At 40.6% G+C, this 24,358-nt stretch overlaps 1 protein-coding gene and 2 non-coding genes across 3 annotated transcripts in view; 2 read left to right on the forward strand and 1 right to left on the reverse strand.

Annotated features, from left to right (window-relative positions):
- The first annotated feature begins 1,624 nt into the window (after positions 1 to 1,624).
- On the forward strand, positions 1,625 to 1,697 carry Trnak-cuu (transfer RNA lysine (anticodon CUU)). The gene has a single exon. It is a non-coding gene; the product is annotated as a tRNA-Lys (tRNA).
- A 1,143-nt stretch (positions 1,698 to 2,840) lies between these two features.
- On the reverse strand, positions 2,841 to 2,914 carry Trnan-guu (transfer RNA asparagine (anticodon GUU)). The gene has a single exon. It is a non-coding gene; the product is annotated as a tRNA-Asn (tRNA).
- A 13,230-nt stretch (positions 2,915 to 16,144) lies between these two features.
- LOC143349007 (uncharacterized) overlaps positions 16,145 to 24,358 on the forward strand; it is a 45,589-nt gene continuing 37,375 nt past the window's right edge. The window contains exon 1 of the mRNA XM_076779837.1: positions 16,145 to 16,448. The gene's annotated coding sequence lies outside the window, so the exon portion shown is untranslated. The remainder of the gene's footprint in view (positions 16,449 to 24,358) is intronic.

Consider the following 24,358-nt stretch of genomic DNA (forward strand, 5'->3'; position numbering starts at 1 on the left):
TAAACACGTAAACAGGCTGCCAGAGCTTTTACGAATGATCGAAATCCGATACTGTACATAACGACGAAAGATGATATGGAAAACACTTTACCTTATAAGTATATATTCGTCGTCGTTGCATCTCGAACGCACTGTTCCAGTTAGTTTTCTCCTTCGTAGTTTTTTGCCCGCGCTTTTCGTTGCATTGGCAGATGCACGAACCGTTAAACTTCGATTATCGAAATAGCACCGAGTTCGAGATTCTAACACTTTCACTGAGGAATCGTACAAATCGATGTTCGTCTTTCACGGTGCTCGGGCATATACTGGCAACGGAATTTATTCTTCGACGCTAAAACAGAAACCGATCGTCGCGACGATAAGTTTGTAACAGGAGAACGAAGTGGCGAGTTCGAGCTACAGGAAACACATGGCTCGACTTTCGAGATAAAACACTCTCTATAGAAACGAGCATCGACCAATGGGAACGTCGCAAGAGGGTTAACTTTCAAACGATTCCGAGAGGACTCTCAGCGACCGTTTATTCGATGTTTTTGGCACAATCGAAGAAATATCGAGTGAGCTGACATGCAGCCACGTAATCGCTACAAGAAGAAACGTACGTAGGACAGCATGTAGCGTAAGTTTCTTTTGTATCTGTGTACGTAAAGTATCATCTACACTGCGAATAGCGTTTCCCGCGCATTTTATCGTTAAAAATTTACGCGGGTTTGGTGCACTTTGGTAGGTTATTCGCTTCAGCTCGACCGTTAGATAGAAAGCGTCGTAAAGTGCGCAAATTGCCTTGAAAGTTTGTCGCGGTACAGCGTATTTCGAAAACTAAGCCGAGAACAATGTCTTATCCGCGGAATACTTATTTCTATGCGACGGTCATTTTCTTCGTAGGGCGGGAATTTATATTCACGATAGACGCGGTAAGTGCTGCACGGCGTTTAAGCGTGCCGGATATCGGGCTTGCCATTCCGTGCTAGGTTATGTCGAGCAACGACGAGATTAACACTCCTGAATTAATCAGTGGTAGGAAAAAGCCTTGTATGTGAGTATTAATGCAATTTAAGAATTTCACTTTTCGTAACAACACTTGTTGAACGTATGTAAACGTTAAACGAAGAGGTTAACAATCTTAGGATTGTCAAACAACGTCAAACTTTGCACAACTCGTGTTTTCTTTCAAGACGAACATATAAAATAATATTTTTACGCACGCTCGAGTTTACTCGAGAACAGCAATTAAAAGGTTAATATTTTAATCGACGTGCGTACTTTATCGTCACACAGAAAACGAACTGTTTGTGCCATATGCGTCCACATGTCGCATAGTTAGTAATAACATGGACAGTCTGTCAACATTTAGATTGAATGACGTATATTCGATTTCCGGCTGTCAGATAAAAAATGACAAATTATAGATTACACCTATTCGAATGAATTTTATTATATTTAGCGTGATAGGTTGTTTTCTACCTCTATAAAGCGTTTATTAAAAAAATTAATAGATAACTTGATTTTAATAGTATTAATGGTTGCAGATGCAGTATATGTATTGCTTTTTTTTACTTTTTTCTATACATATTTATGTTTAACGATACGGAGTTCAGAATAGTGGCGAAAGATGAAGACATCTGCCCGGCTAGCTCAGTCGGTAGAGCATGAGACTCTTAATCTCAGGGTCGTGGGTTCGAGCCCCACGTTGGGCGATTATTTTTTTTACTTTTTTTTTTCAAAGTAATTCATCCAATTCAAAATCTTTTTGCATCTCTTCTTTGAATCTTAAACGTATTATTCCTAAAATCAATGCTACGTAAAATGTTTCATTGAAAATTGACGATTCCAGCAATTATAAAATTATTAAATAATTGTCTCGTACAATCGAAGGGTAACAATTGTTTTCTCGATTGTAAAATCTGATTTTTCAATGCATTTTGATTTTGTACTGATTGATTTTTGATTTTGTAATGAATTATTCCTAAAATCAATGCTACGTAAAATGTTTCATTGAAAATTGGCGATTCCAGCAATTATGAAATTATTAAATAATTGTCTCGTACAATCGAAGGGTAACAATTAGTTTTTTGATTGTAAAATCTGAGTTTTCAATGTATTTTAATTTTGTATTGACTGATTTTTGATTTTGTATCGATTGATTTTTGATTTTGTAATGAATTATTCCTAAAACCAATGCTACGTAAAATGTTTCATTGAAAATTGACGATTCCAGCGATTATGGAATTATTAAATAATTGTCTCGTACAATCGAAGGGTAACAATTAGTTTTTTGATTGTAAAATCTGATTTTTCAATGTATCTTGATTTTGTACTGATTGATTTTTGATTTTGTAATGAATTATTCCTAAAACCAATTCTACATAAAATGTTTCATTGAAAATTGAAGATTCCAGCAATTATGAAATTATTAAATAAATAATTGTCTCGTACAATCGAAGGGTACCAATTATTTTTTCAATTGCAAGTTTTAATTAGACTGAACGATCAATCGAAAGTGTAATCAATCAACCTGAAAGTCAAGGGGAGGATATTTTCCTAGGATTTTCGTTTCAGTGCCCCTAATAACGCCCAATATTTAAACTAACGACGAATTGTGATATTTCAATATTTACAAAAAACAGTTTTTTTCGTTTGAGAGTTGCAGAACGATAGAATAAAATTGAAAAAATTTAATTTCGATCTATTTGGCGAAAAGTTTGCAACGTCGACGAAATATGTCCGCTGGAATTTTAACGAGCGACTTGTCTGGACGAAGGAAGTACATTGATTTCCGATTGCACGTGCATGGATCGCGTTATAAATTGCGAATAGAAAATTTTTTCACAAAAGAAATTCGCCCCCGGGTGGGCTCGAACCACCAACCTTTCGGTTAACAGCCGAACGCGCTAGCCGATTGCGCCACGGAGGCGGCTTGCTGGACTCTTTTTTATCTAAAAATTTATATCCGTCGATGATGCTGGAGCAAACAGAACAACCGATAACGATAATGAATGGAATACGAACAAAATCACGCTCGCTAATAAGCGTATTCTTAGCCGCGATTGATTTCTGTCCGGTAGTAATGATTCATCCTCGTTCAACCGTGAGAAAAACATAGAAACTCTGATACTTCATGCAGCCATTGAAACAGTTGCTGAACTTCTTTGATCGGTTCTTCTTTTCTAATAAAATCTCACGCATTATAAATCCCGACGAGAAGAAATAAACAAAACTTAAGAGTGAAAATTGCAGTTTAAACAAAAGTTTTAGGGAACAAAAATAAGAGTACTTACTGACCAAGAACAGGTAACTGTTAATCGTTTATGGAGTCGTACACTCTACAGTCACAAGTTACGTTGCAATGTTTATTGCAATTCGATCCATTGTTACTAAACACAGATAATATTACCCACTACTTGCAATAACACTGAACACTTTTAGAATGGACTCTATCTCGCGTCTGATGTTAGAAATAATAGATGCGTCTCAGCTCGAGGTTCAAGGGTGAGTGTCGTGGATTCTGTCCTACCAAAAGGCCTAGCTGCTTTCTTCGCTTCGAGGCAGAGTCCTTCAGGACGATATCTTTGTTATTCGACGCAGTATTGGCTCGCCTGCTTCGCTCGACACGTGCAAGCCTATCGTAAACAATCAACGACGTCGAGTTCGGGGTACAACGCTCGCGAGGGCGCTTCACTTTCGTCAAGGTCTCGCCCAGTCCCTAACGCGGCCATAAATCTGTCGTCAACAATCTTCAAAACACTTCCAAAACCCATTGAGGCTAGTATATTTTCTTGTCACGAAGTTGTGTATAATGTGATCTCGTATTCAAACTATCATCTGTAGTGAATTTTCAATTTAATCGTGAAGGCAAATAATCGTTTTGGATATTAACTAAAATTTCGTAACGACGAACAAAATTCATTATTGAACTGGTATTAATTTGGTTTTTCAAAGAAGGTATAGTCCGGGCCACGATATAGCGAGGTCGTAAACTAGACTTTTGAGGGTTGGGACTGATTACTGCTAGGGCACTTTGGGCCTTGCTTGAGGGTGCCTTTCTGAATGTCTTTCTTTGTCCGTAACTGCATTGTCTTTTTTAATTTTCTACGTGCATACAGGGTGTTCAGTCACCCCTGGGACAAATTTTAATGGGAGATTCTGCAAAATGAGACGAAAATTAAGAATATCAATTTCTTGACTGAGCCTCCGTTAAAAAGTTATTAAAAAATTTCAAATTATTCTGAAAAAATTATGTTCGGTTGCAGGGATCGATTACAATCGTTTTTGGTGAATAGACATACCCCCGAATTCCTACGCGTTTTCGAGAAAAAAATTCCTTACCGAAAATATAATTCCAGGCCAGAAATTTCATGCTTATCTTTGAAACGTCATAATTCCTGAACGGATTAGACAATTCTAATGTTTCAAAATGCAAATTACGCGTATTTTAGTGGAGAATATGTACAAATCGCAAAAATATTCGAAAAGTTGTCCCTTGACCCCGCAAAATAATAAAAAACCCATAAAAATGGTCCAATTTTCAAACAACCATAACTCCTACAATTGTGAATATATTTCAATGAAACTTTATTCTGAAGTAGAGCCCATGGATACCTACAAGAAAGTATTGGACAAATGATTAAAAATGAAAAATGAATTTTTCAGAAAAATCGACAGGGGGTAGGTGCCTAATTTTTTCGGCGAAAAAAAAAAATTTCGAATCGTTCTAAAAAAATTATTTCTAGATTCTGGGGTCAAATACAACCATTTTTGGTGAATACAAAACCTCGGAATCCTGCGCATTTTCGAGAAAAAAATTCAGCCAGGTGGTCAAATTTTTCGGTGAAAAAAAAAAATTTCGAATCGTTCTAAAAAAATTATTTCTATGTTCTGGAGTCAAATACAATCATTTTTGGTGAATACATATACCCCCGGAATCCTGCGCGTTTTCGAGAAAAAAATTCAGAAAGATGGTCAAATTTTTCGGCGAAAAAAAAAATTTCAAATCGTTCTGGAAAAATTATTTCTATGTTCTGGAGTCAAATACAATCATTTTTGGTGAATACATATACCCCCGGAATCCTGCGCGTTTTCGAGAAAAAAATTCCTTATCGAAAATATAATTTCAGGCCAGACATTTCATTCGAATCTTTGAAACGTCATAATTCCTGAACCGATTAGACGATTCTAATGTTTCAAAATGCAAATTACGCGTATTTTAGTGGAGAATATGTAGAAGTTCTAAAAATATTCGAAAAGTTGTTCCTTGACCCCGCAAAATAATAAAAAACCCATAAAAATGGTCCAATTTTCAAACAACCATATCTCCTACAATTGTGAATATATTTCAATGAAACTTTATTCTGAAGTAGAGCCCATGGATACCTACAAGAAAGTATTGGACAAATGATTAAAAATGAAAAATGAATTTTTCAGAAAAATCGACAGGGGGTAGGTGGCTAAATTTTTCGGCGAAAAAAAAAAATTTCGAATCGTTCTAAAAAAATTATTTCTAGATTCTGGGGTCAAATACAACCATTTTTGGTGAATAGACATACCCCCTAAATCCTACACACTTTCGAGAAAAAAATTCAGAAAGATGGTCAAATTTTTCGGCGAAAAAAAAAATTTCAAATTGTTCTGGAAAAATTATTTCTAGATTCTAGGGTCAAATACAATCATTTTTGGTGAATACATATACCCCCGGAATCCTGCGCATTTTCGAGAAAAAAATTCAGCCAGGTGGTCAAATTTTTCGACGAAAAAAAAAAATTTCAAATCGCTCTGGAAAAATTATTTCTATGTTCTGGAGTCAAATACAATCATTTTTGGTGAATACATATACCCCCTAAATCCTACGCACTTTCGAGAAAAAAATTCATTACGAGTGAAACTTTAAACGTTAATAAGTTCTTAACGAAGCCTCCATCAAGAAATTGGTATTCTTGATTTTCCTCTTATTTTGGCCTCTAGAATCCCCCATTGCAATTTTCCTCAGAGATAGCCGAGCACCCTGTATATTAAGAGCAGGTAAATTATGATATTAAAAACTTGAGTGAGATCGGTACCTGTTACGATATCTCTAAAAATGGCAACACTAGATAAAACATTTCTTCGTACCGCCCTGACTATGATCTAAGGCCCTTAGTTGCTCGTATTTCTGTCAATTCACTTGTTCCGGGAGTTGAAATGTGTAAACTTTGACACCTACTCGTATTTACGACCCTGACCATAGTAAAAATACCCAGTTGCATTAAGCGTAGGTTATCAGAGCGACATAAGCTAGTATTTCTTCTAAAATGAGGTCAAATTGAAAATTATTTTTTCTCGACGACGGAGCCCCTATATTCCATCTTGTCTCGGGCCCCGATAAAGTTATAACGCCGTGCATTCGTTCGGGCCGCACCAAAGTGTTTAGTTTAATTTGCATAATGCGACTGGAGGCGATTTTCAAGGCTCGAGTCGTGTCCTCGTCCCGATAGGACGTTATCGTTAACTCCGCTCCCGCGGAAATATTTTCCTCGTCGTTCGGCACGTTCGCTGCGCGAGAAAAACGACAACGGAAGTTCCTCTCGAGACACTTTCGTCGAAAACGAACGACGATGGCCCGAGTGTGCATACAACGACGTTCAACTGGCTGCAGATAAAGAACAACCGTTTCGTTTGTAAGCAAAACACAGGATAAAGGGTGCTCGTGGAAGCCTTTGAGGATAAATAACGAACTGTGGACGCGGGTCGTGGTCGAGTGTGGAGCGTGAGCCCCACAACAGGGCGCCACTTCCCCGAAGAACGCGGCGGGGGATGATTCCTCGCGATAGAATTTCGACGGCGATTGAAAGCGAAATCGAAATCGATTTCGACCGTCGATTCCACGCGTTCGAACGATTCTACTCGAAACGTTCGCATAGAATCGGTCGCCGGGGTGAACTTTCGGACCGACAATTGCTTTTTCTTCGCTGACTGTCCAAATTACTTCGTCGTTCCGACGTAAAACGGGTTTGCTCGCGACAATGGATCAACGGGATGGATTCGACGCTCGACCTTCCCACGCTTCCCCAGACTTCTCCATTTTTTAAGAAACGTCGTTACTTCTATCGAACGAATCATATCGCGCTCGTTTATTTTATTTATCGTTCCTTTCTATGTATCAGTTGCTCGTTGCAAAAATTGCGTATGCACGTTAAGGATTGCCAAATGTACAAATTTCAGTTACAAAGTACGATATCCCTTTTGCTGATGAGGTCGGGATACGAAATAATAAACTTAGATACAATAAACGAACAAAATGGAAATTTATATAAAAGTAAAAATGTGGCTGCACAGAACTGTTCTGTTTTACATGCGATGATGTAATACAAATCATCCATCCAGTGCTTGAGAAATAAGCTAGTCCTTTCGTATTATTAAGTGGTCCAATTGTCGTCGAAAATTGCCTTGTAACGCGAATTCACGTTGCTACGGTCCCCCGGAGAGGTCTTTTGTGCGTCAAGGTTTATGATACTGGCACCAGAATCTCGCCATTTTGGAGGAACATACGCTATCAATAGACGTACTTCGGTCGAGTAATTAAATAAGGGACGAAGGCTATAGAAGGTCCCTTATCGTCGCGAATTTTCTTCGTTTCTGTCGAACACGTGCATACCTATCGTCGTAACGAGCTCATCTGGATAGCGATTGCCGTGTCATAAACCCTCGGGACGGTACTTGGAATCGACCGTAACCCCTAGCGTCCCTTCGTGCCAGGATTTTGGCACCCCCTTGTACGGCTGTAACAAAATACGGATTAAGGGGGAGGCTAGAATTTTCAATCGATGGAGAATCTATGTTTGTCAGTAGTTTCCTCAAATCTTGGATTTCCTCCATCGGGGAACACGTGCCAACTCCGTTGGTAGTAAAATCATTGGCACGCTTCGATTATTATCTAAGAAACGTCTCGAAGTCGATGGCACACATTTTGAACATCGTCCAAGATCTCAATGTCACATTCTTCTTAAATTCATACAAATTCAATTCGAATTAAGTTACTCGAAACGAACAGTTTCTACCCTTTTTGCTTCGAAAGATCGTCTAATTAAAAAAGTCCACTTTCATGCGTTTTATGCTCCAACCACCTGCAACTATGAAATCACGGTTGCAGAAAAATAAATATTCGGAATACCTCGCGAGAAGTTTCCGTAGCTCGAATAAAATTACGTTCTTTATTGTGGCGATGTTAACGGCTAACGAGAAACTTGAGATTGCTTTCTCGAGCACTCGTTTTCAATTTTCAATTTATTCCATTGCGTTCAATGCGCGGGAACGGAAGCAACGAGCTGCCACTTCTGCCACTTACGGTCAGGAATTACACATCGAAGGGCAACATTCTTAGATTAATTTTCTTTTCTTTAAATTGGAAATAAAGATTCACGTAGTCTCGCCGTGCCTTGTTGTTTGTCGGTTGACTTTATTTAAGGTATCGGTGTTTTACATAACACGAGCCAAAACTCGATCTACTTTGGCCAACGAGACGAATCAGCAAACGAAAACAAACGTCCCTTTTTTTCGACGAAAAAAAAAATTGTTTAATCTGTTTAAAAAAATTATTTTTAGCTAGAAAGGTCTATAACAATAATTTTTGGTCAATAGACATACCCTCGAAATCCTAACCACTTTCGAGAAAAAAATTCGAGTAGGTATGATATTTTTCAACAAAATTAAAAATTTTCAAATCGTTCTGAAAAAATTATTTTTAGTTGCATGGATCAATTACAATCACTTTTCGTCATTAGACATACCCTCGAAATCCTACGCACTTTCGAGAAAAAAATTCATTACTGAAAATATAATTTCTTGCCAGAAATGCTTCCTTGAAATTTCATGTGAATCTTTAAAATATCATAACTCTGGAACGGATTGACGAATTTTAATGTTTAAAAAAGCAAACGACGCGTATTTTGCTAGAGAATATGTACAAATCGCAAAAATATTCGAAAAGTTGGTCCTTGACCCCGCAAAATGAGAAAAATCCCATAAAAGTGGTCCAATTTTCAAACGATCATGACTCCTATAATAGTGAAAATATTTCAATGAAATTTATTTCTGGAGTGGAGTTCATGGATACCTACAAAAAAGTATTAGACAACATTTCCATACGGCGTCAAACAAAATTATTAAAAATCAAAAACTGATTTTTAAGAAAAATCGACGGGGAGTAAGCGCAGCTCGCCCTAGCGACGAACTCTTATCTTCATATAGTAAACACAGTTCGTAGAACCCATGGCCAAAACTGAAAGGAAACTCCAGACATGTACAATCGTCACTGGAGATGATTTTTGTAACATAGTAAGACGGTTAGGAAATCCAACATGCCGATAATGCGATTCCACGGTTGCAGGAACGTTTCTTTCTGGCCGACACGCGATATTCGCCAGCGGAAATGCTCCTGATTAATTCAGCGGCGTTCCGGGGCCGACCTTAACGCGCACTTGAATTCGAAGTGCACGCGCGTAATGTCGGCACGGGATTCTTCCGAGTTTCACGGTGAATTACACGACGATGCTCGTTTAAGCGAATTCGACTGGTTGCACTGGGGGAGGGGTTTTGACTGTACCCTGGAGGCCCGTGTGTACGCGCTGCTCGCCGTGAAAGGAAGCCACGAAGGAGGAAGGAAGACACGCATGACTAGTCGCGAGAAAAAAAGAGAACAGTCGGTGGCTGCGTTCGAGGGCGTTGGTTGCGAGTAGGTTGAAGGGTGTTTGCAAAAGATTCGAACGGGGTAAATACGCTGGGGCGCGGCCTCGTAAAGGACTGGCTGCCCCTTTCTCCCCCTGTCGACGCGAATGTGGGATTCGGTTGCACCCAAACAGGGACGGGAAACCTCAAAGTCCGCGTGTGGCCTCTTCGCACATTTCGTTAATTAGGCGTTTACGATGGTATTAGAAAGTATTCGCAAAATAGATCGTTTTGTCGAAGTCAATCGAGTTCTTCCACACGAAAACTAAATTAGGATCAGGTCGATTGTGCCGGCCATTTCGTATTCTCCAAAAGACCCTCAGCTCTTTGTGCTGAAGAGGCCTTTATGTAACTCAGGCGACTGCTTAGGGTCGTTACTTTAACCCATAATACAATTTCTATCTTTTTTTTAACTTTGCATGTCGGTATATTTTTGTAAAAAGAACGTTTCTATCGCTAGAATCTGACGAGTCTTGTGAGTGGACGAGGAAGAAGATCGCGAGAAGCGGCTCGAAAGCGTAAGTGCGTCGGTTACTCGTTAAACGACGCTCAACCGAGCGCGACAAAACGTACACGCGAATCACTGTTACGGCGCGTTAACGAGCCATGAAACGAACCATACATTGTTCCAACAAGCGAACGGGTACCGTTTGCCCCCTCCCCTGGTAGGTGCAAGGGCCGCGTGTGCGCGCGTTCCGTACCCGGCGCCCTCGTCTGCTCGCAAATACGTCCGAACCGGTCTTCCGAGCGAGCAAAAAGAAGAATGAGAAGGACCGTCGAGAGTCAATTGACCGTTAAATGTGCCGAGCTCCTTCAAACCGCGCGAAGATAACGCCGGTGACCACCAATTACCGCGCCCCTGCGTCCACCAAACTTCCAACAAGCATTACCAAACTGTTACACACCGATTTTTATGAAACTCCCCGCGCGAGGAGAAAGCACCAATCCTTCTGCGTTAAGAAAACTAACATTTTAGACTTTGCAAAGGGAGAAAATCTGAATAGAGTACCGTGGGGCCCACCACTTTCCGTACTCGCCGCCAGAGGGACCGTGCCTCTCGCAAGCGCTCGACCGACCTACCGTCTCTTCCATGGGACTCCACAGTACATATATTTTCATCGTGCAATTATACAATATCGTACGTTAACGATATAGTTGTAGAGAACAAGTCTCCGTAATGCTCCCGGATAAAGCGGTCGTATCGACTACGGACTTGACGAGGTTTGCACGCAGATTATAGATATCTGTCCCCATTACACGCTGCTCCAGGAACTTCTGTCAGGTGATTATCAGAGGCAGAAGCAGTTCTGTGAATTATACGTGCTGTCGAAGAATGTGATACCACGGATCGACAAAGTATTTTTACAGAGTAGAAGAAAGTCCCCCCATTAATCCAGATAGAACGTATCGATTCAAACGTAATGTATGGGCGGGAGTTACGTGTCGTAGAATGATGTTAGGAAATTTCTATAATAATGTCGGTTTCTTCTTTTTAAAATATAAGTTCATTTCTCCCCGAAGGTTGTTGACCCTTACGGAATCGTTACTGTGTTCTGACGAATATTTTTTTCGCAGGTTCCTCGTGGGTGTGTCGCGCTACGCCAGCCCTACCTTCGACACCTACTACCATCGAGCATTTCCGGTTTTCACTCCCTTCGTCTGCTCCATCATCGTCGCCTCGTTCTTCGTCCTACTGTCTAATTCTTTGTCGTCTGCCTCCGAGGACTGGACAGTCCTGCGATTCGACGTGTTCGAGATGTCGATACAATAATATCAGGCAAATTACAGAGGATGTTTCACGATACATGGTAAGTGCCTCTTTCACTGGAGAACAGGAGGATTTAACCCATTTGCTGCCAAGGACGAGTATACTCGTCCTACTTTCAATGTTATAACATACAGGCTTTTGAATAAGCAAATTTTTTAGGACGAGTATACTCGTCTTGGCAATGCATAACACCCTGCCAAATGCGAGTATACTCGTCCTACTTTCAATATGTTGTAACATACTGGCTTTTGAATTAGCAAATTTTTTGTGCCCACAAACATAATTATACAAATGTAAAACATATATTAATATTAATATTAACATTTATTTTTCTCAATAAATGCCTTTTTAAAGTGAAAAAATGATCAGAATACGTGCAAGCACCTAATACAATATTCCGTTATCGGCAACAGTGAAAACAGTGAAAAACTTTTAATAACTTTTTAACGAAGCCTCCATCAACAAATTGTTATTCTTGATTTTCGTCTTATTTTGGCCTCTAGAATCCCCCATTAAAATTTTTCCTAGGGTTAGCTGAACACCCTGTATGTGCTTTTACCAAGAAATAATTTGATAAACAACACCACTCAAAATATAAATGACAATGGGAATAGCTTCATATAATATAGTCGTGGCAGCGAATGGGTTAAACACAGATTATGGCTGTGCAAGAAATTCGCGTAAGATTGACATCAATTGTAAAAGAAATATTAATTATTGTTGATTTGATAATTCTCAGCCTAAAATCGTGTTGCAAAAGTAGCTTTAAGGATTAATTTCTGTTTCGATCTGAAGGGCGCTACTGTCCTTTGGTCGTTCGCTGAACATTTTTCGCCGAAAACGAAATTGCCGTGCGAAATGAAATTGCAAGTTACGTTCGATTATCGCGTTACACTCGAGCTTAATTGAATCGCGAACGGTCGATGCTGTCGACGTTTCGTCTCGTCCCGACCCCTCTGGAGAGGAACGCTGGCGGAAAAGCCGCTTGAAAAATCGTTCGTTTCTTCAGTTTCTTCCGTCGACCAGCATGCGCGGATAAGGGCGTTCCATAATTGAAACGGAATCGGAAAAGCTGCGGGAACGTTGAACGTTGGACGTCGGCTGAAATCGTTACAGAAAATTATTACTATTATTATTGAGAATTAGTTTCTTTCCACGGCTTCGCGGGGATGTCGGCTTAAAAATATCCGTTAAAATTAAGTGCACTTCACATTAAAGAGTAATAACGAAATTTCTATATATATATATAATGGTAATTGAAACGAGGAAAGGTTAAAAGCAATTTGTTTTGTTACCTTTTGGTTGCTTGCTTCCTAAATTTAAAACATTCCCATGAACGCATAAAATTCTAGTCGTCTCGAATAGCCAAAGAAAAATTTAATAACGTACAGCTTATACCTATATAGTACGTATAATTATTATACACCATTCGTGTTTAATTCTTTGTGCGTGTCAGAGATTAGCAGTCAAATGTTATTATGATTAGATGAGTGTTTATTGGACCATACAGAGCAGCTTAATAAGCTTATTAAGCTTATTAAGCTCTGTATGGTCCAATAAATACTCATCTAATAACACATTATCAACGAGGGCTGCGTTGGGTGCTTTTGTTGTGAAAAATGTGCACTCGCGTCGAATTTACACGCTGTCTTTCGATTTAAATTTGCTGATATGTAAATAGGACGTCGCGCGCCTCGAACAAGTGGAGAGCAAATATGGCGGCTATGAAGAGGTTAAGAATTTATTTCTCGAAGACCGAGGAGAGGTGCTTCTCCTTTCTGAGGGTGTCCCGTGTATCCTCTTCTAAAAAACAAAATAAAGAAAACGAATAAAAGACGAGGGTTCCCCTTGCAAGAATCGTGTTCGAGATGTCTGAGGACGCAACGAAATCGACTGGCAAACGCGTCTGCTCGCAAATCGCGAAGGTATCCGCGAGGAAGGGTGGATCTAGCCGGTCGATGGGACGCGATGTAGGCTGGCTGCAACGTAAGCCGGCGGCGGAATTGCCAAACCAAATAGAAAGGATCCAGGGACGTCGTAAAATTGATATTTATCCTGGCGGGTATCCAGTGTTGAAACGCTGCCAACTAAGCTACGGATAATACAACGACATCCACGACGAGGTACCCCGTACGTAATTATCGTCTCCGCGGAGTCACGTATTCTTTTTTTTTTTTTTTTATTTTTTTTTCACCCCGAATTTTCTTTCTGTCACAACTATCCAGAGATTAAAAGGAGGCATCGCGGGGTCGAGAGATCTCGACCGAAATTGACTCGGGCGTCTACGGCCAGACGTCGTTCGAATGGTCCATCTGAATGGCGAAAGTCGAGCATGCAAATGCAAGGAACCCCAGGAGGCATTCGTTCCGGGCGATCGATAATTTTTCGTTTTGTTCGCGCTGTAACCCCGAAAGGTATTCATTTGGAAGGATAAAGGCGCAGGGATCCGATACTTTTATACGTTTCGGGCAAACGTTGCGCGAAAACAATGGCGAAGTCTCAACGGGAGCAACGACGGTTATTGTCGACGAGTGTTCGCGAGAATTCTACACTGTTCAATCCTTGTATCAATAACCTGGTACTGGGTAACCCTTTTCCATAGTTCGTTAAAAAAATTTCCACGTCGATTTATGGAGGTACTATCCAGTACGAGGACTTTAACATTAGATTGCCGGATGTTGGTTATATGTATACCTATTTTGCCTGAAATGAGTAAATTTCAACATATATAAGTTTTTTATACAGGGTGTTCGGCCACCCCTGGGAAAAATTTTAATGAGGGATTCTAGAGGCCAAAATAAGACGAAAATCAAGAATAAAAATTTGTTGATGGAGGCTTCGTTAAAAAGTTATTAACAATTAAATTCAACAATTTCAAATCGTTCTGAAAAAATTATTTTCAGCTGCGGGAGTCAATTACAATCATTTTTGGTCATTACACATACCTCCGAAATCCTATCCACTTTCGAGAAAAAAATTCGAGAAGGTGTTGAAGTTTTTCGACGAAAAAAAATTTTTTCAAATCGTTTTAAAAAAATTATTTTCGGTTGCGGGGGTCAATTACAATCATTTTTGGTCATTACACATACCCCCGAAATCCTATCCACTTTCGAGAAAAAAATTCCTCACCGAAAATCTAATTTGGCGCCTAAATTTTTCGACGAAAAAAAAAATTTCAAAACGTTTTGGAAAAAATATTTTTAGTTACAGGGGTCAATTACAATAATTTTTGGTCATTAGACATACCCCCGAAATCCTATCCACTTTCGAGAAAAAAATTCCTCACCGAAAATCTAATTTGGCGCCTAAATTTTTCGACGAAAAAAAAAATTTCAAAACGTTCTGGAAAAAATATTTTTAGTTGCAGGGGTCAATTACAATAATTTTTGGTCATTAGACATACCTCCGGAATTCTACCCACTTTCGAGAAAAAAATTCGAGAATGTGTGAAATTTTTCGACGGAAAAAAAAAATTTCAAAACGTTCTGGAAAAAATATTTTTAGTTGCAGGGGTCAATTACAATAATTTTTGGTCATTACACATACCCTCGAAATCTTGCGCATTTTCTAGAAAAAAATTCATTATGGGCGGAACTTTAAACGTTAATAATTTTTTAACACAGCCTCGATCAACAAATTGGTATTCTTGATTTTCGTCTTATTTTGGCCTCTAAAATCCCTCATTAAAATTTTTCCCAGGAGTGGCCGAACACCCTGTATACATATATAGCAACAAAATTCTAAATGAGTCAAATTGGCTCATTCCGTAAATCTAGTGTTAAGTATACTCGTACGCTTATTGAATGAAGGGGGTAGCCAGGTACTTGTACGCTACGCGCCGTTCCGTCTGCGTCCCAAAACAGCCACGTGTCTTATCGCTGACGGGCCTACAAAAACGTATACACCATAAATTCCTCGAACCTCATCCTTTCTACGGTGACACGGAGAGAAGGGGAATTCTCTAAAGTCCCCTCGATCAGATCTGGCTAGCTTGGGTTGTCGAAGGGTGTCCCCTTTTAGACAGGAACGTACTTAAAAACCGCATCGAGAACCTTACGTAACTATTTTGTGACGATACAAGCCCAAGAACATGAAATTCACGTAGAAATAGAGAGAATAGAATGGACGTTCTCCTTCGTCACAGTACTCAACACGTAGGGTCGGTTCCAAATGGAAAACAGGTGGGTTACAGTCCTCTGTTAAGTCTCTGATGGAGCGTAGTTCGTAGTTAGAATGACCAGTTCATAAAAGTGTCTTAAAAACGTATGGCGGACGCTATAAATGCGAAACAATAGTCGCGAGAAACGTCGTGCACGACCAATTCGACGCTGAACAATTAATACCGCACGTTTGAATCAGTCTCGGCCGTTCATCGGGCCCGACGAGCAATAGAAAAGCGTTTACCGCGTGTCAGAATCCACCCCGCTGTCGTTTCGAACGAGAGGGCAAAAATCCCGTAATTCGTAGCTAGGTATATGTATCGAGTCCCTTCTGCAACGGGTACGGCTGTTCGTGTCGATATTCTCTCGGGATACGTCGTATCGGCCGGAAAGAGAAGAGAAGAGAATAGTGGCAGGTATGGAGTATGGGGAAAGCACCCCTTTCGTCTACGGCCCTGCAACGTGTCCGCCCAATAAGGGTGCGTACTCGACGGGCGCTCAGTCTCGCTCGAACCGTCGACCGGGTGGGACGTTCGTTGTTTTATCTTTCCGCCGCGCTGCGCCGCGCCGCGTCGCGTCGCGTCGACACTCGCGTGCCGGCTGCAGTGTCTCTTGCCAGTGTTTCTCGCCTCTTCCCGGTTGTCAGACTTTGGACTATTTTTTCCACCGAACGATCGTGACACCCATGAATGCGACAAGTGCCAGAGTTCAGACATATATGTATTTGTGACGTGCATCGTGCTCGAGATCTCAAGATCGTCGAGTCTCATCCCACGCGAGGAGAGGTCCAAACCGATGGGGGATGACGTTCGATGGAAAAGGAGGTAAAGAGCGTTCTTCTTTCCGTTCTCGCCGATTATCTATGTACGTACCTTCCATCGAATCTCGGACAGATTCGTTGGAATCGTGGCATCGTTTTCGCCGTACTTCGGTACGTTTCGCGTGTTTTTCTGTCCCTGTACCGCAATTTGCTCGCCAACATATGGCTACAGACCTATCGGCGAAACGATGTACGAATACGGGTCCTCGATCGCATTCTTTCCGCGTTACGAATACCGAAAGTTCTGCATTCGCATCGAGCAAGCATTCATCGCTTTTGATTACGCATTGATCGGTATAAAGTACTGAAATAAAGATTCTTTTCCATCGATACACGATTCAGCGGATCTTCGATTTAGCACACTAATTGGGGAAGGGTGTCCGTTACATTCAAATGTACAAATGATAGGTTAGGGTAAACGTTTAGTTAGTTTTGTTCTACTCGATATACGATTTACGTAGCAGACCCCTATTAATAAGAGCAAGGTATTACGGAAATAGGTCTTTTTATTCAACGATATATTTTTATTCTTGGGAGAGTTCGCAGACCCGTTCCAACAGGTTCACCGGACCCCCCGGGGTCAGCAGGCCCCAGTTTAAGAAACCCTGATACAAAATTCTCAAACGTAGATGAACTATTTTGTGAACAGAAGTTAATCCACTGTATCAGTGTATCAAAGTTTCGTCTAAATAATTATCCAGAAAGAAATGGTTCGTGTAGATACATCATCCGAATAATCATTCGTTATTTGGCGTTTCCGTCTATCGCGAATAAAAGTTTACAAACGTGTCCAACTCTGTTCACGATCGACGCCAAACGATTTGGCAAACTTTTAGGAATGCTTATAAAATATATGCCACTGTTTGCACGTCATTGACGTAGTTCGTAAATCACAACGGATATCGAATAACGACAAAATGGGTCACACTAGTGCTCAGTTTCGCCATAACGTAACAAAACTCTCGAGCTTGACGATTAATGAGAGAATGCTTGCGAGGCTCGTCTCCGTGTTCAAAGAATTCTATTGAAACGTTTCCTCCGACCTTGCAACTTTCGTTTTCTACATTTCTTTCTTCATTGCCGAGTATTTTAGCAACGTCCTCTGTGCATCTGTGTCACCTTGGACCGGACGCAGGCTGTGAAATCCGTCGACACGCGAACACCCGTCGCCGTTAGATTTCTTTTCCTTTTGCGGCGAAAAAAAATGTAAACATAGCTTAAAGCGGAACGAGCGTTGAATTTTTCTGCCGATTTCAGTGTGACCTTTCCGCGCATTTCGAAGCCAGTTGCAGTCGCATCCATCACGGACGCGCCGTTGGCGTTACATAACCTATACGCTTTCCAAATTGCAAACTTTAAGATTCTCTCGCGGAGAAAACGTGCTGTGCGCAGACAGTGGCGTATCTGAAATAAAATCGAAGGTAGCGATGCTAGAAAAAGGTTAGAGGATCCCAGAATCCAGTAAATAATAAAAATGTACGCTTCTTCAGCCGTGTGCAGAATTGTCTTTTTGTTTCGAAGTATTTAATGGGCAAACATGAGATTTGTATTAATCTGAATGGATTGTTTTACTTCGAACAAACCTAACATATTTTTGTTGGTTCAAAGGGGGTCGGGGAGACAGAAGCTTCTGTACCCTAACCTCTCATGTGTTCGGCTAGATAAAGAATCTCCCAGGTCTCGTCGACCGTTGGGGAAAAATATAAACACGCTTTCTAGTGTATGTAGCTCACGAGTCGTTTAGACTATGAAAATGAAGCATGAAAGCAGTATTATTTATGTATGTACATATACACAATAGATAGATAGGTTTATTGGCCTAGGGCGAGATTGCTTAACCCCTTCTGACCCGGTATTTAGACCCGATTCACGTTCAGGTTTCGCGAGCCGATCATATTCTTTCAAAAAGTTTCGAGTACATAGTGTATACACGGTGTAAAATATATTACGAAAGAACGTTTAAATAGTTCCATATGTATACATGCATACATAACACGAGTGTTAGAACACAATAATATTTTACATCTAAACAGTAATAATATTAGTCGTATTATTTATAAAAATAATAACAAAATTGAAAACTATTTGAGATTGGACGATCGAAAGCAGAGTAAAACAGGGAACAGAATGATAAATTGTATTAGAGGGTTACGAGCAGGGCTGAACCTACCGTGAAACTGACGAAGCTTGAGCTTCGGGTTTCCCTTAAATAAATACTAGTCAGAAGTACAGAAGAAAAATTGTTTTTATTCTTGAAAAAAACAAATCACTTCACGTGGTATAACCCATATAATGCAGCTAAATTTCTTTGGTAATTTTTGTAGGTTACTGTTTCGTTTATTACAAATCAGCGTTCCCCCATGCGAGGCAGATGTTCCAGATGGTAACAATTGGAAGGTTATGTTGCACTCGTCACTTTCATCGCATAGTAAAAAACGTGCCATTGTTTTCTTGTGCTAGCAAACGTTCTTTTATGCCGTAAAGATCTTCGAGGTGTTGGGGTGGGGCATGACTCAAAAGAGGTTGGGAAACACTGGCTTAGATCCTCCACCGGTTACGGACGCCGACTCCGACGAGAGCTTTCGCCAGGCGCTCGTCGCGCGAACTTTTCCCAACGATTCTAAAATGGGCGTTTGCGTCGAAACGAGTCGCCAAATCGAGTTCAGCGCGAAACTCGATTCGCTGTTTCTGGAAGCAAAGACCAGCTTCACGGTGGGACGCGTTTCCGTCTCTGGTCACCAGATAGGCACCTCGATAGAAAGTCTCGAGAGGTGCTCGCTCGGACTCTCGTGTTTTCTCCCCACCTTTCTTACCAGAACTCTGGAACTTTTATGTCTGGTTAATTGTAATCTTGAGGGTCGCCATCGAGAATAAGGGCTTTTTCACGCGCGGCAAACGAAAGAGCCTTCGAAAGTTTGAGGTTAGTTTGAAGTCGACAGAATTTTTAGGTTAGAAATTGGGGGACCACTCCGTTGGAAATGCCTGTGATAGAAGTTTCGATAGATTAACGAGGGAAACGTCTTTGCATTCTTTATAGGAATTATTCTTTTTTAGTGGTAGGACGAACATAATTTTGAGGTTAGAAATTGTGACTGATCCGTTGGAAATGCCTGTGATAGAAGTTTCGATAGATTAACGAGGGAAACGTCTTTGCATTCTTTATAGGAATTATTCTTTTTTAGTGGTAGGACGAACATAATTTTGAGGTTAGAAATTGTGACTGGTCCGTTGGACGCGCCAGTAATAGAAGTTTCTGTATCTTTACGCAAAACGATCGACGCGTTACGATGGAACAGGGCGGCCGAGAGGGGGACTTTTACCCTAGGGTGTGAGTCGGCGTGCAATATCGTTTGTCCGCGGAAGTATCGCGTGCAGGGGTGGCGTTTATGCGTGCCGAAGCGAGCATGGGCGTGGAGAACGAGTGAAGAAGAGCAAAGGGACAGGGACGGGGGTATGGTAGCCGCAAAGTGCAAGAGGTTAAACGCGCAGCCGACTTGGAATTTCTCTCTAGCAACGTTAAACGACGAACCGTGTCTCGTTGGCAACCTTTGCTCAATGGTTCGGATCTCCAAAAAATACGAAGTCTAATTTCTAACCACGAAAATCCGAGAAATTTTAATTACAAATCCTTCTGTCTCTAAACCAAATTTTCCAACTCAGTGACCCCTCTCACCCAAAATAACATAACAATTTTACCTTTTTACTAAATGTTGCACTAGCACGTGGTTCTAATATAGTTCAGATATCAGGATTAACAAAGATGAACAATTTTAAGTAATATTCTTCTAATTCGTTTGGATTCTTTTTAATACTTATTCACCATTGATATTTTTTACGTTTTGCGCCATTTTCAGCTCCTCTACTCTTCCGTCATATACATATACAGGGTGTTCAGCTAACCTTGGGAAAAATTTTGATGGGAGATTCTAGAGGCCAAAATAAGACGAAAATAAAGAATACTAATTTGTCGATGGAGTCTTCGTTAAAAAGTTATTAACATTTAAAGTTTCACCCTTATTGAATTTTTTTCTCGAAAATGCGCAAGATTTCGGGGGTATATGTAACGACCAAAAATGACTGTAATTGACCCCCACAACTGAAAATAATTTTTCGAGAACGATTTGAATTTTTTTTTTTTTCATCGAATTTAGGTTTAGATTTTCGGTAAGGAATTTTTTTCTCGAAAATGCGCAGGATTTCGGGGGTATGTGTAATGACCAAAAATGATTGTAATTGACCCCCGCAACCGAAAATAATTTTTCCAGAACGATTTGAGATTTTTCAATTTAATTGTTAATAACTTTTTAACGAAGCCTCCATCGACAAATTGGTATTCTTGATTTTCGTCTTATTTTGGCCTCTAGAATTCCCCATTAAAATTTTTCCCTACATACATAGCTCCTCGTTGCCAACACAAGAATTACAAGTACAAAATACACTCGTGCATCCGCCAACTTATAGGAAGATTATTCCCTAACACTAACAAGTATCATTTTATTTAAGTATTAAGATTCGTTGGTGTCTGAAGCACTGGTTACCAGTAACCACCGTGGCAGTAGACGCGTTAATGGAGATTTAGTAATATGGAAGTTAAATCAATGGATGACTTTTACCCCCGAAAGCACGTCGTTCAATTTGAAAGAAGAAAACGTTTATTCGAGTAAAGTCTGCGGAACGCAGCCGTGAATTCTCACGGTGCGTTCGATACTTTCTTATCTACGGTGTAATCTTTTTGTCCGCGACGCGTCGTCGGTTCTTCTTTCCCCTTGGCGAACGTCTCGCCAGCGAGAAAGGTGGTGTGAGATCACCGTAAGGGGAATCCCTGCTCTCGATACTATCCTCGAACAGAATTCGACTTCGAGTTGCAAAACTATTTCGATCGCGAGACGGAACACTTCTATCGAATTAATCATTTAGTATAAACAAAACTGAAGTTAAGTTCCGCTGACTGTTTTAATATTTAAAAAATTGCAAGTATTTGCCGATCGAGTAGCAATTCCATGTCTAATAAGGTCTGAGAGGATTACTTTCGCCTGTGATAAGAGAGGGGAACGGGTAGATAAGAAATTGCCCGATAAGGCGGTTCTTGCGAAATCCATTGGTTCGTCGAAGGTTCAGAGTATACACGGAAATCGAAGCTGACGAACGAAAGAATGCGAGAGCCGTCGCCTCTTGGTAACGTGACCCGCCTACTTGTCCATTGGCGGCGGCGTTATTACGATTCCAATTCTAATTGACCCGGTTCGACCGTCGATATCACCGGTGTCGTTGGCCGAGAAACTTTTAGAATTTCACAAATTAATAAATAACAGTAATAACACTAAACAAGCTGGCAAGAATACAGTCAGAAACACTTTGGGGCAAAATGGACCCTTTCGATCATCAAAGCGTTCCCTCGTTTAACCAGTTAACTGAGTTTGACGAGTATACTCGTCATGGAGAAGTGCCAGGATTTTTTGTCACGACGAGTTTTATAAAATAAACCTATCTAACCTAACCCAGACCAAAGCGTTCCCTCGTTTAACCAGTTAACTGAGTTCGACGAGTATACTCGTCACGGAGAAGTGCCAAGATTTTTTGTCACGACGAGTTTTATAAAATAACCTTATCTTTTTGATGCAATATTTTAACAGCGACACTCACTCTGTGCTTGACGACTATACTCGTCATCGATTTTTGCGACACAGAAATTCGCACTTTGAACACGAAGCGACATAGTTAACTGGTTAAGGGTTGAGTACAAATTGTCGAGATGTGCACACCTAAAAAAATTGAAATAAAATGGTAAAAGGTACGAAGGGAATAAAGAATTGTTTCCCTTCGAGGGATGTGTTTTATTGGAGGGTTGAGGGGAGGTTTGAGCAACACTGGTCCAGATTGCCATTAGTTTTGTTCATCTCGGGTAGACGCGCATACTTGGCGCTTTTATTCGCGGAGAAGCAGACAGTCACGGTCGCGAAGAATGGACCGATTGGATTATTTTTGGTAGCGACTAGCGCGACGAGGGTAGCTCGTTCGAATTAGCCATTCCGAAAGAGGGTGCGTCGACAAACCGGAGGAAGGGACCGACGCCTTCTGCCATTTCCCCTGACGTATCCTGATTAATGTTTCATTTAAATTCACGAGCGAGTTGCTCGCGCCCGGTCTGAACGGGGGTAGGGGGAGTACAGTTGCTCAAAACGTATTTGGAGCAGGATGTATCCTCTGTTGTTCGATACGAATATTTTGCCAGCGAATTCGCGCCATTGTGTCGAAGGAAATTAGTCGAGCAGAGACTCGTCTCAACATTATCGCGTTTCCACTCGAAACGAGGAAATTGCTGACAACGAACAAAGGAGTTATTTCTGTATTTTTATTTTAAAAATCTATATTATTAATTTGATTTTTTTTTTAATAAAATGCCACAGAAATTAGTTGTTTTTTTTGGTTCGGTATAAAGTGTTTCCTTTTCATGTGAGAGCTCGCAAATTTTTCACTAATACGCTCGTGGACCCCCAGGAATCCGTGGACCACAGTTTGAGAAACATCGATCCGGACCAGCATGGCGGTCTGGCTTTATTTCCTCGAAAATGTGCACGACGGTCTGCAGATTCTTCTATTTTTACTTGCTCTGAAATAGCGCTTCTTAAACATTTTTCATTGGCAGTCTTTTTCCGCGACACGAAATTATTGATGCCCTCCGTTTAAAAATATGGTCGTACAATGATAATTAGACCGCGTATCTTTATGCAAATTCATATTTTTATCAATAGAGTTAAGGAAATTTGCAGAGAATTGTCTCAACTCCTAATTTATTATATTATTATAAATGCACAAATATTCATAGTCTAGTGATAATAAAATCGTTCGACTCGCGAAAGGAACCATTCATTCCATATAAGGAAGATTCTACCACGTTAAGTGTCGATAAACGATCGTGCTATTTTTCTAGAAAATCGTCGAAAACCCGTCGGGCTGGCGTCGCGATGGCCGACATTATTCCAAATCCTGACGTCGTATTGCTTCGGATTCGCGTTGCTCCAGATTCTAAAATCGTTCCAAACTGTTAATCTCGCTAACGGAAGTTTCCAGGACCACGGTGGACGTCGATAATCGCTCGGGTCGTCGTGCCATTTTTCAAGAAAATCTAGTTTCCTCGTCAGGAATAATGCATTAGTTCCTAAAACTGTTATTATTCCGCACACGATGGATCAGATTGGAACCGGAAGTCATTAATAAATCAAAAATATACAGCCAAATTCTACGAACAAACCCGTCAAAGTTTAAACATTTTATAATCGTGACCACGATCCGTAATGATGCAAAACCGCAGTCACCGCATATAATTGTAACAGTGAACGATCGCGAACTGCAATTTGTAATTGTTGATCGTTAATTAGATCTCATGTAGCCCGACTATGCTGGAAAGCAATGCCTCGCGACGCGAATCGCGCCAGGTATTAATAATCATAATCACTTTATCGAGTATTCATTCCGGGAAAGTCGCGTTTAATCCTCGATTCGAATGACCGGAGCAGCCTTACGACTCTCTCCGGCAAAGGTCCTGGCGAGAGTCCAGACGTTTCGTAGACTTCGCGTGCCACGAATACTCTCGAGGACACGGATTCTCCTGATTCCATAGAATTTATCGACGAAACTTTCTTAATCGTAGCTCCTCGAGGAACCCGAGACGCGTGGACGGAAATAATCCCGACGCTTCTCTTCGTTTGGTTCCGCGTTTTAAGAGGGTTTCCCCTTGTCTCGTCTGGAAATAAATTCGTTTTCTTTCTATTTCCCATTTCCCCCAAGTTCCAAGGCTTCAGAAGTACATCTTTGCAATATTAATTACCTAGCGAAGAAGCTCTATATTTATGATGACCTATGCAAGGCGGATCGCAGCCAATTTGCTAATATTATTTAGATTTTAATTAATAA

Source organism: Colletes latitarsis, chromosome 2 (genome assembly GCF_051014445.1).
Source record: "Colletes latitarsis isolate SP2378_abdomen chromosome 2, iyColLati1, whole genome shotgun sequence".
In the NCBI taxonomy this organism is placed as follows: domain Eukaryota; kingdom Metazoa; phylum Arthropoda; class Insecta; order Hymenoptera; family Colletidae; genus Colletes; species Colletes latitarsis.